Consider the following 16033-nt stretch of genomic DNA (forward strand, 5'->3'; position numbering starts at 1 on the left):
CATACCTGATGCTGAAATTTTATTGCTTGTATAGCGATAATCTACACATATCAAAAACTGTTTTGCATCAACCCAGTTCCCAGAACTCCTGAAGACAGACGTTGACTGTGGATATTGTATCAGAGACACAGTCCCTTTCGTTGTTCATAGATGTCACTGAAACCTCCCAAGGTTGTAAACAATCATGCATGAGTGGCACCTATTAGATGGAGGGGGTCCGACAGCCTATCAGTTTGTTATTCCACCAGGAAGGAGGTACATTGCTCGTGTTGTCTGTAGTTCAACCATACGTGGACGGTCACTACCGCGGTTCGATCGTGTCCGTATTGTTACTTTGTGCCTGGAAGGGCTCTCAACAAGGGAAATGTCCAGGCGCCTCGGAGTAAACCAAAGCGGATTGTTCGGACATGGAGGAGATACAGAGAGACAGGAACTGTCGATGACATGCCTCGCTCAGATCGCCAAAGAGCTACTGTTGCAGTGGATGACCGCTACCTACGGATTATGGCTCGGAGGAAACTGGACAGCAACGCCACCATGTCGAATAATGCTTGTCGTGCAGCCACGGGACGTCGTGTTACGACTCAAACTGTGAGCAATAGGGTGCATGATGCGCAATTTCACTCCCAACGTCAATGGCAAGGCCAATTTTTGCTATCGCGACATCTTGCAACTCGGTACAGATGAGCCCAATAACATGCCGAATGGACCGCTCAGGATTGGCATCACCTACATCTACATTCATACTCCGCAAGCCACCCAACGGTGTGTTCTCTTCACCGATGAGTGACGCATATACTTTCGACCAGGCAATCGTCGGAGACGTTTTTGGCGGCAACCCGGTCAGGCTGAACACCTTACACACTATCAAGCGACTGCATCAAGGTGGAGGTTCGCTGAGGTTTTGGTATGGCATTATGTGGGCCCGACTGTACGCCGCTGGTTGTCATGGAAGGCGCCGTACGGCTATATGATACGTGAATGTCATACTCCGACCAATAGTGCAACCATATGGGCAGCATATTGGCGAGGCATTCATCTTCATGGAAGACAATTCGCTGCCCCATTGTGTACATCTTGTGAATGACTTCCTTCAGGATAACAACATCGCTTGACTAGAGCGGCTATTATGTTCTCCAGACATGAACCCTATCGGATATGTGTGGGATGGATTGAAATGACTGTTTAAGGAAGACGTGACCCACCATTCACTATGAGGGGTCTACTCTGAATCATCGTTGAGGAGTGGGGCAATCTGTACCAACAGCGTCTTGATGAACTTGTGGATAGTATGTCACGACGAATACAGGCATGCATCAATGCAAGAGGACTTGCTACTGGGTATCAGAGGTACATAAATATAGACCCCGAATTCTGAAGGTCTCGCTGTAGGGTGGTACAACATGCAATATGTGGTTTTCATGAGCAATAAAAATGGTGGAAATGATGTTTATGTTGATCTCTATCAGTTTTCTTTATAGGTTCCGGTACTCTCGGAACTGAGGTGATGCAAAACTTTTTTGATGTGTGTAGCTTTTTCTTTTGCGCAGGGGCTCAGCCTGAAAAAGCTTCATTTTGGTTTGAAATTGGTTTCATTTGTTGGACGACGTCAAGGGCTCACGTCCTCAAATAGTGAATGAATGAAATCTGCGTGTTTGAGAGACGGCAGTTACGCTGTTTGGAGACAAGCAAACAATTTATAACTGTAATACTTGCGTTACTGTGTTAAACTTTGTCATTATACTTCTTAATGATCAAATTATGACAGCGTTTCAGTTTTTCGATTTGGTCAATAATACAGCGATGTATTGAAAACCTAATTTTTGTTATCCCGGGAGAGTGTTTTTCTAACACAGATACGATGAACTTACCAAAATTCTGCGAGAGCTTTGTACTGTTTTGCGACTCTGTGCAGACACGGAGGACTGTCTTCCAGCTTGGCTCGGCGGCCATCTATTACCTGCGGCGCGCCACTCTCGGGGACACCTGGCAGTGTCGCGCGGCCGCAGAGCCTCCACCGAGCAGCTCCTGATGCGGCACGGGCCGGCGGTATTTCACCCGCCACCCGCCGCCCGCCGGCCACCTGACTGCGGACCCACCCTTTACGATAATGGCGGCTCTCTCCGCCGCCCGGCGCACCCGCAGCTCTCCGGAGCGGCCGCTCTTCCGACATTCTTACTGCAGTCACACAGCAGAACGCGGCTGGCGAGCAGAGCCACAGCGGAACACGAGAAAACACTCTCTGCGTCCAAGCCAGTTGGTACACTTTCAGGAGCTAACCAGAACCAGAAACACACGGCCGCAAGAAGAAGCAACACCCTCAAGGACAAAGTCATTTCGTTAACAAGTGATGTGGCAGGTAGAGCATCAGTGTAGGAGTATACGTTAACAAATTCGGACCAACTGAAACACAAATATCATAGTAAAGGATGTCTAAACAGTCGCATCAATACACAATGTACTCCCACCCTCTCTGGCTTCCACGCAGGCTAAATTTTCGGACAGAATTGATCACAAAGGTACCAAATCCCACCCTGCAAAGATTGTCTTAAGTATCTTACGCCTTTTGGTCCATTTCGGGAATGGTTGTTGCAAGCTTTAGAGAGCGAGTAAGTTCCCACCCCACCGTGTCCTTTACGTGTTCCACCAGCCTTATGGAGGCGCCTTCTCCTGAAAATGCTCGTCACTTTCTTGCCAAAGAACTGACAGCAGTAGCATAAGGATAACAGAACTTTAATGTAGCATGCACTGGTTACTTCACCATGCAGACACCGCAAGTGTGACTGCAAGTTATAACTGATGGTCCTCCACTAAGAAGCCTGGGGTGAGACCTGCATGGCACTGTGGTACAGGCCGCTCACCAGATAAATGCTGTACATGTGTACGCCCATTACTCCTATACAGACAAACCTGCTCTCGTCAGTGAAGACAACAGAGTGCTGATCCACTCTCCAGTCGATACTTTCAAGACTCTAGAGCAATCATGCTTGTTGGTGTCGTGTCTGGCAGTTCAAGTGATCTTAGTTGCGCTGCAAGCAAACGAATCCCAATGGTCTTTGGTGAGAGAGCACGAGCTACATGCGCTTCGAGTTCTTACCTGGATGACGTCCGTCAACTACCGCTGCTCGCACAAAGCGTTATCTTGTCGTACTATGCAGAATAATCTGCTGTGCGGGTGTGACAATGTTTCGCTGACCACTTCTGATACATCTATCCAGTTTTCGGAAGGTTCCAAAATGCAGTCCCGTTCCAATGGCTGAAGCTGCTTAACAGGAATGCGTATTCGTCAGTGGGGCATAGCTGAACCCTAGAACGAATGTTGCATATACTGTTCACCTCTAAACTCGTCACAGTTCCTGCCTGCAGATCCTAACAGATGGTGCACAAACAGGCCTCCTGAACACCATCTGATAGAAGATGACAATGAGGAATGAATCGATAATACTACAACCAGTCTGTATGCATATATTTCATTGTGAGTACTGTCGTTGAGGTATTGCATTTTTCTCTTCCAGCAGTGCATGTGAAGTCTTTCGCCAGAGTCTTACAGAAATGGAAACACTAAGTGACAAATTAACGGTTTACTCTTAATCTGTAACAGAAACCAGTGGGCATCGGTCTCATATGCTGGAAGCGAAAACTGACATAGTGAATCCCAAATAATAAAGCAATAACGTATTACAGGAATGTATGTAAGAGCCATTGTTGTTTTTAATATGCTGTAAAGGATGATGAGTAAGTTGTGAGCAGGATGAAAGAAGAAGTGGTTTTCAGCTTCGACGGAAAGTCGTAATTACAGTGAAAATAATATCTGCGTCTACTGCAGTTTTCGTTTACAGTGGGACTCAATAGGAAAATGGAGTTATATCGTATGCTAGTCTCATGAACTGGAATAGGTGTCTCAAGCTAAAATGTAATTGAAAGAATATTGATTTTTCTGGGCGAATGCGGACTAGCAGAGAAAGGCAGGAGACGCCATCTACCCTTGAGCAAAGTAAATTTACTGGAGAAAATCCTCCACTCTGTATGCAGAGAAAGAGTACGAGAGGCAGAGGCAGACGGAGGAGGAAATACACAAGAGAGCGAGGTCCACAAACCTCCAGACGCGGAAGGCAGTTAAAGAGTCTCTTTACAACGGTTCCTGATTGCTTGAGAACGAATGCTAGACTGTCATTCTTCGTCCGAAACCTTCCACACGCCTTCAGTCAGCTACTTTCTGGATTTTTTTATTGTTTTACTCCATGAAAGCGTTTGGTATTATCCGCCTCTGTGAGTAAAACAGTTTTGCGAAGTACCCGGCTCGAACTGTTGATTGCATGTAGTTTCCTTTCGAATGTTTGCTCGCAGAACTGGTTGAGACGATTTTTTCATTCACTGAAGCTAGCAATTCCTGTCTGATCTGAAACTGATAGCATTAAGACTTCATCCTCAGTTACCGTCCACCTAGGTTAGGATCTTTGTACGACCACCGCTCTTACTCCGTGTTACATGACAGCGAGCGGTATGATATTTCCTCATACTCGAGTTTAACGGCCTGCATCGAGACACCAACAAATCGGTGGCCATGGACTCTTGCAGACACGATGGCTCCCTCTGTCAGTCCTTTCCGTCTCCATCTCGAGATTCCTTATTGCCCTGATTAGACAAAAATGACTGGCATGTACACGCATCATTCACCACCACGCCCAACAACAGCGGTGGAGGATCACATGGCTCCCACTACCAGTCCTACACCAACTACCACGCTCCAAAGCGATCAGTGCAGTCTTTTAAAGGAGTGACTAATAATTTGTCAAACATTTATTTTCACTAACGGGTCTAAAGCAATTTAGTTTTCAGTTATCTGATTGTAATTTTGAGTGTTAATACCCATTAACAGGTGGAAGTTTCAGAAGTAACTATCTACCCAGGCAAAAATATAGCACCCAGTCCAGTCACTAAGTATGAATGTTGTCCAAGTAATAGTTAAGCGAACAAACACTTGAAATTCCAATCATAATAAATAAAACCTCCCCCCCATGAACCATGGACCTTGCCGTTGGCGGGGAGGCTTGCGCGCCTCAGCGATACTGATAGCCGTACCGTAGGTGCAGCCACAACGGAGGGGTATCTGTTGAGAGGCCAGACAAACGTGTGGTTCCTGAAGAGGGGCAGCAGCGTTTTCAGTAGTTGCAGGGGCAACAGTCTGGATGATTGACTGATCTGGCCTTATAACACTAACCAAAACGGCTTTGCTGTACTGGTACTGCGAACGGCTGAAAGCAAGGGGAAACTACGGCCGTAATCTTTCCCGAGGGCATGCAGCTTTACTATATGATTAAATGATGATGGCGTCCTCTTGGGAAAAATATTCCGGAGGTAAAATAGTCCCCCATACGGATCTACGGGCGGGGACTACTCAAGAGGATGTCGTTATCAGGAGAAAGAAAACTGGCGTTCTACGGATCGGAGGGTGGAATGTCAGATCCCTTAATCGGGCAGGTAGGTTAGAAAATTAAAAAGGGAAATGGATAGGTTAAAGTTAGATGTAGTGGGAATGAGTGAAGTTCGGTGGCAGGAGGAACAAGACTTCTGGTCAGGTGACTACAGGGTTATAAACACAAAATCAAATAGGGGTAATGCAGGAGTAGCTTTAATAATGAATAGGAAAATAGGAATGCGGGTAAGCTACTACAAACAGCATAGTGAACGCATTATTGTGGCAAAGATCTAGCTCTGCAGATGACGAAGAACTTGAAGAAATGTAAGATCAAATAAAAGAAATTATTCAGATAGTGAAGGGAGATGAAAATTTAATAGTCAAGGGTGACTGGAATTCGACAGTAGGAAAAGGGAGAGAAGGAAACGTAGTAGGTGAATATGGACTGGGGCAAAGAAATGAAAGAGGAAGCCGCCTGGTAAAATTTTGCACAGAGCATTACTTAATCATAGCTAACATTTGGTTCAAGAATCATAAAAGAAGGCTGTATACATGGGAGAACCCTGGAGATACTAAAAGGTATCAGATAGATTATATAATGGTAAGACAGAGATTTAGGAACCAGGTTTTAAATTGTAACACATTTCCAGGGGCAGATGTGGACTCTGACCACAATCTATTGGTTATGACCTGTAGATTAAAACTGAAGAAACTGCAAAAAGGTGGGAATTTAAGGAGATGGGACCTGGATAAACAGACTAAACCAGAGGTTGTACAGAGTTTCAGGGACAGCATAAGGGAACAATTGACAGGAATGGGGGAAAGAAATAGAGTAGAAGAAAAATGGGTAGCTTTGAGGGATGAAGTAGTGAAGGCAGCAGAGGATTAAGTTGGTAAAAAGACGAGGGTTAGTAGAAATCCTTGGGTGACAGAAGAAATATTGAATTGATGAAAGGAGAAAATATAAAAATGCAGTAAATGAAGCAGGCTCGGATGGAGACCCAGTTCTAAGCAAAGAAGATAAAGCAGAAAGGTGGAAGGAGTATATAGAGGGTCTATACAAGGGCGATATACTAGAGGACAGTATTATGGAATTGGAAGAGAATGTAGATGAAGATGAAATGGGAGATACGATACTGCGTGAAGAGTTTGACAGAGCACTGAAAGACCTGAGTCGATACAAGACCCCCGGAGTAGACAACATTCCATTGGAACTACTGACGGCCTCGAGAAAGCCAGTCCTTACAAAACTCTACCATCTGGTGAGCAAGATGTATGAGACAGGCGAAATACCTTCAGACTTCAAGAAGAATATAATAATTCCAATCCCAAAGAAAGCAGGTGTTGAGAGATGTGAAAATTACCGAACTATCAGTTTAATAAGTCACAGCTGCAAAATACTAACACGAATTCTTTACAGACGAATGGAAAAACTAGTAGAAGCTGACCTCGGGGAAGATCAGTTTGGCTTCCGTAGAAATGTTGGAACACGTGAGGCAAAACTGACCCTACGACTTACCTTAGAAGAAAGATTAAGGAAGGGCAAACCTACGTTTCTAGCATTTGTAGACTTAGAGAAAGCTTTTGACAATGTTGACTGGAATACTTTCCTTCAAATTCTGAAGGTGGCAGGGGTAAAATACAGGGAGCGAAAGGCTATTTAGAATTTGTACAGAAACCAGATGGCAGTTATAAGAGTCGAGTGGCATGAAAGGGAAGCAGTGGTTGGGAAGGGAGTGAGACAGGGTTGTAGTCTCTCCCCGATGTTATTCAATCTGTATATTGAGCAAGCAGTAAAGGAAACAAAAGAAAAAATTGGAGTAGGTATTAAAATCCATAGAGAGGAAATAAAAACTTTGAGGTTCGCCGATATCGTAATTCTGTCAGAGACAGCAAAGGACTTGGAGGAGCAGGTGAACGGAATGGATAGTGTCTTGAAAGGAGGATATAAAATGAACATCAACAAAAGCAAAACGAGGATAATGGAATGTAGTCGAATTAAGTCGGGTTATGTTGAGGGTATTAGATTAGGAAATGAGACACTTAAAGTAGTAAAGGAGTTTGACTATTTGGGGAGCAAAATAACTGATGATGGTCGAAGTAGTGAGGATATAAAATGTAGACTGGCAATGCCAAGGAAAGCGTTTCTGAAAAAGAGAAATTTGTTAACATCGAGTATAGATTTAAGTGTCAGGAAGTCATCTCTGAAAGTATTTGTATGGAGTGTAGCCATGTATGGAAAAGAAACATGGACGATATATAGTTCGACAAGAAGAGAATAGAAGCTTTCCAAATGTGGTACTATAGAAGAATGCTGAATATTAAATGGGTAGATCACATAACTAATGCGGAAGTATTGAATAGGATTGGGGAGAAGAGAAGTTTGTGGCACAACTGGACCAGAAGAAGGGATCGGTTGGTAGGACATGTTCTGAGGCATCAAGGGATCACCAATTTAGTATTAGAGGGTACCGTGGAGGGTAAAAATCGTAGAGGGAGACCAAGAGATGAATACAGTAAGCTGATTCAGAAGAACGTAGGTTGCAGTAGGTACTGGGAGATGAAGAAGCTTACACAGGATAGAGTAGCATGGAGAGCTGCATCAAACGAGTCTCAGGACTGAAAACCTCAACAACATAAATAAAAATAAGTTATTTGACACTTGTATGTGGAAACAACCATTTTCAATAATTACGTGAAAGCTGTGGATCCATCCAGGATAAAATAAATTAATTTATAGATGAGGTTACATTGTTGAGTTTTTAATTACTATTTCACAAAAAGTATTTTTTTTACTTCCAGAGGAAGATACTGTAGAAATGAAATACTGCTGCTAGTGACATCAATGAATGGACAATTATTGGAGTACTTGAAAAAATCAGCTAATAGGTCAAATACAATTTGGCAGGAGTTAAGAGGCAGCAAATGTGATTCAGTACTTCTCGCAATTCGCCAGAACATGCAAGTGTAACCTATCGAAATCTAAGAGGAAGAGAGTGTTCGGGTTTCGCCAAGTTCAGTTGCACGGAAATCCAAAACAGAGCGCCCTGCAATAAATGAAATGATTTAGTTTAGGGAAGAGGGCTTGCAGTTGTAATGCTTATGAACCCAGTTCCCTTTATTTATACCTTCAGATTATTTTTTTCAGATTTGCTTTTTTCGATTGTAATATAATTCATATTACCCAGCCGATATCCTAATATTTTATTACTTTACATCATTCTTTGTAATGCATTTAAATAAAACGAATTGAAGAAGTGGGATGATTAGACACAAAATAAGCATGAGTAATTGGTGAAAACAGTGGTTAAAGAAGTGGAGAACACGGTCTGGCCTTATAGCTGATGACCAAAAGCACAACATTAAAAACGAACACTGAGTGGCATTTCGTCTTCCATATTTTCATTCATATTTTCGCATTGCCTCTGGAGAATGAGAGACTAAAACCCAACTTCTAATTTTTTGTAACATAACTATTAGAAGAAATTCTATTCCCACAGTTATGTTCACATGAGTTCAGGCAGTAATTTCCCTACGAGTTCTTTGCGGTTTACATTAGATTATGCAAACATATAGCCTCCGGCTCGTTTGTATAAATCGAAATGATTGTCCTTCTTGATGTTCACCACTACTGACTAAGCTATTTTTCAGATTTAGTACACAATGAGTTTTCGCCAGTACATATGCCAATGAAACCGAACAAGGAATGGTAAATTAAAGTACAATGTATCTTCCAGAATGCAGTTCTCACTGGCTTTTGGAGTATGTTCAGGGTGTATCTGATTAACGGCGTAAACGCATACTTTTAAATGTACACGATAGTAGAAGTAAAGAAGTCTCAGTAAACATAAGATCGAAAATGCATACCTAAAGAGCTACGAGCAAGTTTTTATCTTCGATACTCTGAAGCAAAACTCTTCTACTAGAAGCTCTTTGCTTTCCATATTTTGGGATATGGTAATGTGAACCAAAACAAGAAAAAAGTTTCCAGTAAACATATGCTCTAAAATGCATACCTTAAGAGCTGTGAGCACTTTCTCATCTTCGCTAATTCGAAATATAATTCTTCTAATGAACAATTGCTCATGACTTTTAAGGTATGCATTTTAGACCACATGTTTACTGGACATTTTTTTGTTGTTTTCGTCCTTCAAAAATGTGGACAGCAAAGAGCTTGCAGTAGAATAAATTTGCTTCTCAGTATCTAAGATGAAAAATTGCTCATAGCTCTTAAGGTTACGCGTTTTCGAGCCTATGTTTACTGAGATTCTTTTGCTTCTAGCATCGTGTACTTTCTACTGTATGATTTTACGCCATTAACTATGATACACCCTATATATAGGTCTGGATTCTTATTTCTATAAGGACAGGTGTCATTTAAGAGGTATGTAAGGATTATAAATCGAGAAATAACATTTACATGGTTCAGTCTCTTAAAACACTATTGCGCATTATAGCAAGGAAAGATATAAGAATGAAATCTTAACTAGAGTTGTTATAACGAGAAGCGTAAGTGGTAATAAGTAATCGTAATAAGGATAACTATAAAAGCATAATCGAGGCTACGGACACAATTCTTTTTCTGTCGTTCCATTATGGCCAGGGGACTCAATATTTCCATCTTCTGGCCCCATACGCTGTTTTCGTTTTCTTTCTGTGCAGTTCTATTTGCGACACTGAAAGAACGAGGAGTACGAAGATACACTACAGTTAAACATTTGTTGCTTGTAGGGAAAGACTATTAATTGTAGAAACGAAGCACAGATGATGCTTCATAAAAGATTAACTAAAATAATTGCAATTACCATTAGAATTACCATTCATAGCTGGCAAAAGAAGCAGACTCTAGATACAAATGATAAAAAACTGAAGAGGACTGTAGAATTATGGGAAAAAGTCTTGCAATTGTGAGAACTGCTAAAAATGAGGCGAGATATGTCTGGTGGCTTGATTTTCGCAGAAATGCTCTAAATAAAAAGCACTTCGGTGTTTTTCAAAGAAAGAAATGAAGTATAAGCTTGAAATGGATTAAAGGTAATCATTGCACTTATAATAATTTATAATGATGCGGAAAATGTTAATTTCTCTCTTGATTGACAGCGAAAAAACAAGCGATTCATAGAATTTAGTGCTACTGATAGAAATTCTAATCAGAAAATCTATCCTTGTTCTTGTTCTAATGAGGGTAACTTGAAAGTTGTGTTGAAGTTGATCACATAGTCAGATAGCGTTCACAAGAGCTTAAAACTGCCCGTTTTACCACTTTTGCTACGGTGCGTGATTAAATAACAGTAATTCAAGTATTCAAACAAACTTAGACCGTTTGGGCGGTAGGCCTCTGCAGGGCGCACTACAGAGAAGCGTAGCAAAGACGGTGCAAGTGTTGGTTATACAACTATTTAAGTGTTTTGTTACAATGTTGCCTAACACTTTAAGGAATTTTATCTGGATTGAAAGCGTCTGCGAACAGTTCTTAAATAAATTACGTGATACACGGTCTTGTCCGATTTTAGTGTATTACTTTCAAAGGCTTTGTAATTGCTAGGATATTACTCTGAAGCGATCTACTGAGCACTAACGTAAATAATAATAATTGTTATTATTTTATTAAAACATTATAAAAATTTGTTGTAATAAGGAATCTAGAATTACAGCATTAAATCTGCTTCATTCTATTGTCATTATTACTAAAATCAAGTGCATCAGTGGCACGTTAGAAAAGGGGTGACAAGAAATCATAATATTAAGAGCGGGGTAATCCTCCGCCTCCACACCTATCGGAACGTAGCCCTGGATTAGTTCTGGTCAGTGGAATAGTTTGAATGGGTTAAAAGTGCTTACATTTGAGTCTCATTCGTTCCGTCATTATTCTTATTGAGTGTTGAAAAGGTGATCCGTATCGTGTTGCTTATACCATCGCACTACTCTCTGTAATCGTTTATATAGGCCTTCCAGGTTTTTTGACACTTTAGGATGACAGTTTCTGATACAGAAATTGAACTATTTGTCTTTTCTTGTATTCAATTTAGGTGATATCTCCAACGACCTGCTACAGTTTTCAGCTTTGGGTGTTTCACGATACTTAAAGAACAGCTGCGCTTTGACCTGTGTCCTTCAGCTTTTTCTCTGAAAACTGAATATTGATGCTAGTGAGACTCCATTATCTGTACCTAGAGATGCATGACAAGGAGCTCCTGAAGGCTGCTTCGCATGGTTGTACAGACACTTTCGCAGCATCCGTTTTAAATATTTGGCGAGTGATGCATTATTCAGAAACGTCGGGGAAGAATTTAATTTTACTGTATTTCTCAACAGCCTATGTAATACTAAAACAGGTAACTGATATAACAATCTCAAGAAACGAAAACGAACAGGTTGTACAAAAAGCAACGCACTCTGCACTAAACTGACATGAGGAACATGATTATAGTCACCCAATATGGTAGTTACGGCTTTCGTCTGGGAAAGGCCACTTCTCATTTCTAGCCCTTCAATTTACAAACAGCAGCTATACCATGTGTTCAAATGGTTCAAATGGCTGTAAGCAGTGTGGTACTTAGCATTTGAGGTCATCAGTCCCCTAGACTTAGAACTACTTAAACCTAAGTAACCTAAGGACATCACACACATCCATGCCCGAGGCAGGATTCGAACCAGCGACCGTAGCAGCAGCGCGGTTCCAGACAGAAGCGCCTAGAACAGCTGAGCCACAGCGGCAGGCCTATACCATGTGTATACTGAGTGCATTAGACTCCTACTTTGCTATGGTGTTCTTGGAATACCTGTGTGAGTACGATGCCATTTTGGTCAGTGTAGGAGTGTTACAGTAACTCTGGAATGAGGACTGCTTTGTTCCTGGACGTGAAGGCAGCAGTGCTAGTGGCCTGGTAGCTCCCAGAGGAGCGGCTGACCGGCTGTGCCGTGACGTGATTGGCTGTGGCGGCAGGCGGCCCGCTGCGATTACCTGTCAGCCCTCGTCTGGCTCATCGTCCGCTTGCCAGCGCCAGGTAGGAACCAACTCTGTCCGGCACCAGGAGCAACCGTCATCGCTCATCTGCCCCAGGGGATGGTTGCCCATCTGACGGCATTAGCTGCTGCACACGTAAGCACACAATGAACAGCGTTTACTCTGAGATTTGAGTTTCTCGCAGCGTACACAAAGTTCACCTAACTTACAGGAAAACAGTAGGGTGCTTTCGTCGACCACCACCGATATTTCGACAAGTGAATACCCTGTCATTTTCAGGAGAAACCTGCAGCAAGTAAGCGATGTGCAAGGGAATCTGATACTACGGATTGCAGTGTAATTGTAGAAAGTTAACAAACAAACAGACACACACACATACACACACACATACACACACACATACACAAAACACGTTAACAGACATGCATGCACACACACACTCACACACACACACACACACACACACACACACACACACACACACATACACACACATGCACATTGTAAATATTCGCGCCAAAACGTAAAACCAAAGACGACCGAAGCTAGAAGTCATAGACAGTGAAAATTTATAACCAACGGATGACAGTGCTGTTTTTTGACTAGGTGGAGAGTGAGATTCCATGCACGATTTAAGCAAACACCTTCACCTCTATTTCTAATTTTAACTGCTAATTGAACTTCAGCTGTCTCCTTAGTAACACTATAGCTGGAAGTGGATGACATAATCCTCTTGTTGTTGTATTGCATAGCATCACCAGTACCAACACAATGTTCAGCAGTAGCAGACTTCCTCGACTTCTGTAGGCAAGTTTGTGTTTATGCTCAGCACACCACTCCTCCACGGCCCTGGTGGTCTGGCCAGTACATGACATGCCACAACTGCAATATGGTTGACACCTACTTTACGTAAACAAAGCTCATCGTTCCTTGATATTGGATGGTGGTCGAAAATACATTTCACAACATATTTCCGAAAAATACGACCAATCCTTTTGGAAATTCTCCTTGTGTAATGCAAAAAGACCCCGTCGGGGAACCCTGCGTCACTAAGTTTGCGCATTAGTCCGTTGTGCCATAGACGATCGAAAGCCTTTTGTCCAGGAACACCACCCTAGTTGCTTTGTTTGTATTGTATCCGTGTGTTATGTATTCAACGATGCGGAGGAGTTGTTGTGTTGTTGAGTGGTGATTCCTGAAACCGAATTGCTCCGGTCTCAGGGTGTCATTTGTGATGCAGTGCCTGGTGAGTCGTTTAAGTATTACCTTCTCAACGATCTTTTTGAGCGCGCTCAGCAGACTGATGGGTTGGTAATTTTGTGGGAGGGAGTGGTCTCTTCCCGGCTTCCTGAACATCAGGACCTTGGCCGTCTTCCAAAAGGCGGGGAAGTGTTGGTGCTTGAGTATGGCATTCACTTTTCTACCGTTACACTCTCGAACAGTGCGGGATAAACGAACTCCTAAATCCTTCCGTGCAAGCTCTGACTTCTCTTGTTTTATTATGATGTTCGTTTCTCCCTGTGTAGATGGGCTCCAACAAAATATTTTCACACTCTGAAGAGAAAGTTGGAGGTTGAAATTTATGAGAAGGTCATGTCGCAGCGAAAGGCGCCTTTGTTTTAATGACCGCCAACCCAATTCGTGTATTATATTCACGAAACTCTTTCCCCTATTTCACTATAATAGAAAATGAGCTGTTTGTACTTGCAGTTTTTCGATATTATCCGTCAATACTTTCTGTTGCTGCAGCCCACTACAGACACACATGCCCAGCCGGCTCCGTGACCAGCATGTACGCCATAGAGCGCGCACCATTCAAACGCCGTTCACAACCGTACTACCAGGCCCTGACTCCCTCCGATTTTCATCTGTTAACTTACATGGAAGGCTATGAGGGCAGCATTCCGGTACAGACGAGCTGCAAGGCATAAATCACCGGTGGCTGTCTTCTATGACCACACTGCGAGTGCCTTGAGAACATGTTAGAAGATGTACCTAAAGGTAAACGGAAACACCTCGATCACGCTGTGAAGACACATGGTAGCGGACCGACCGACGTCACCCATCAGTGGACGCTGTGTGGAGGGGCATGGGGCCAGCACGTCACATTCCCGATCGCTGTCGACGTTCCGACACTGGAGCCGCTACCTCTCATTCAGGCAGCTCCTTAACTGGCCTCATTGAAGTGTGTGAAAGCCAGTCCATTGCTCCCATCAAGGAAAAATCCCTAGCAGTACCGGGAATGGAGCCCAGATCACTATGTCGCATAAGGTGCAGCTCAGATTTGTAAGTAAAGCATTTTTTATTATCAGTGAGTGCGCCGCGTGCACGCGTGTCTGTGTGTGTGTGTGTGTGTGTGTGTGTGTGTGTGTGTTGTGTGTGTGTGTATGGAGCCTACGGGCTCTCAGCAAGGAGGTTATCAGCGCATTTTCACTGCGATTTCCGTTTAGATATCGATCGAAGGTGAACAGAAAAAAGCCTTCATATTGAGGCATATTTGATGTAGTACAATCAACTATGCCGAAAAATGGAGCAAATTTGTATCCTTAAGCAAAGATGGGAAAGCAAAAAGGTGGAAGTAGTATATAGAGGTTCCATACAAGAATAATGTACTTGAGAGCAATATTATGGAAATGGAAGAGGACGTAGAGGGAGATGAGAAGGGAGATATGATATTGCGTGAAGAATTTGACAAAGCACTGAAAGACCTAAGTCGAAACAAGGAACCGGGAGTAGATAACATTCCGTTACAGCTACCGATAGCCCTGGGAGAGCAAACAACGACAAAACTCTTCTATCTCGTGAGCAAGATGTATCAGACAGGTGAAATACCCTCAGACGTCAATAATAATATAATAATTCCAATTACAAAGAAAGCGGACTCTGACAGGTGTGAAAATTACCGAACTAGCAGTTTAATAAGTCACGGCTGCAAAATACTAACACGAATTCTTTACAGACGAATGGAAAAACTGGTAGAAGCCGACCTCGGGGAAGATCAGTTTGGATTCCGTAGAAATGTTGGAACACGTGAGGCAATAATGACCTTACGATTTATCTTAGGAGAAAGATTAAGGGCCGGCCGCGGTGGTCTCGCGGTTCTAGGCGCTCAGTCCGAAACCGTGCGACTGCTACAGTCGCAGGTTCGAATCCATCCTCGGGCATGGATGTGTGTGATGTCCTTAGGTTAGTTAGGGGACTGATGACCTAAGATGTTAAGTCCCATAGTGCTCAGAGCCATTAGACCCCATTTTTTGAAAGATTAAGGAAAGGAAAACATACGTTTCTAGCGTTTGTAGACTTAGAGAAAGATTTTGAAAATGTTGACTGGAATACTCTCTTTCAAATACTAAAAGTGGCAAGGGTAAAATACAGGGAGCGAAAGGCTATTTACAATTTGTACAGAAACCAGACGGCAGTTATAAGAGTCGAGGGGCGTGAAAGGAAAGCAGTGGTTGTGAAGGGAGTGAGACAGGGTTGTAGCCTCTCCCCAATGTTATTCAATCTGTGTATTTAGCAAGCAGTAAAGGAATCAAAAGAAAAATTCGGAGTAGGTATTAAAATCCATAGAGAAGAAATAAAAGCTTTGAGGTTCACCGATGACATTGTAATTCTGTCAAAGACAGCAAAGGACTTGGAAGAGCAGT

Source organism: Schistocerca gregaria, chromosome 3 (assembly GCF_023897955.1).
Source record: "Schistocerca gregaria isolate iqSchGreg1 chromosome 3, iqSchGreg1.2, whole genome shotgun sequence".
NCBI classification, from domain to species: Eukaryota; Metazoa; Arthropoda; class Insecta; order Orthoptera; family Acrididae; genus Schistocerca; species Schistocerca gregaria.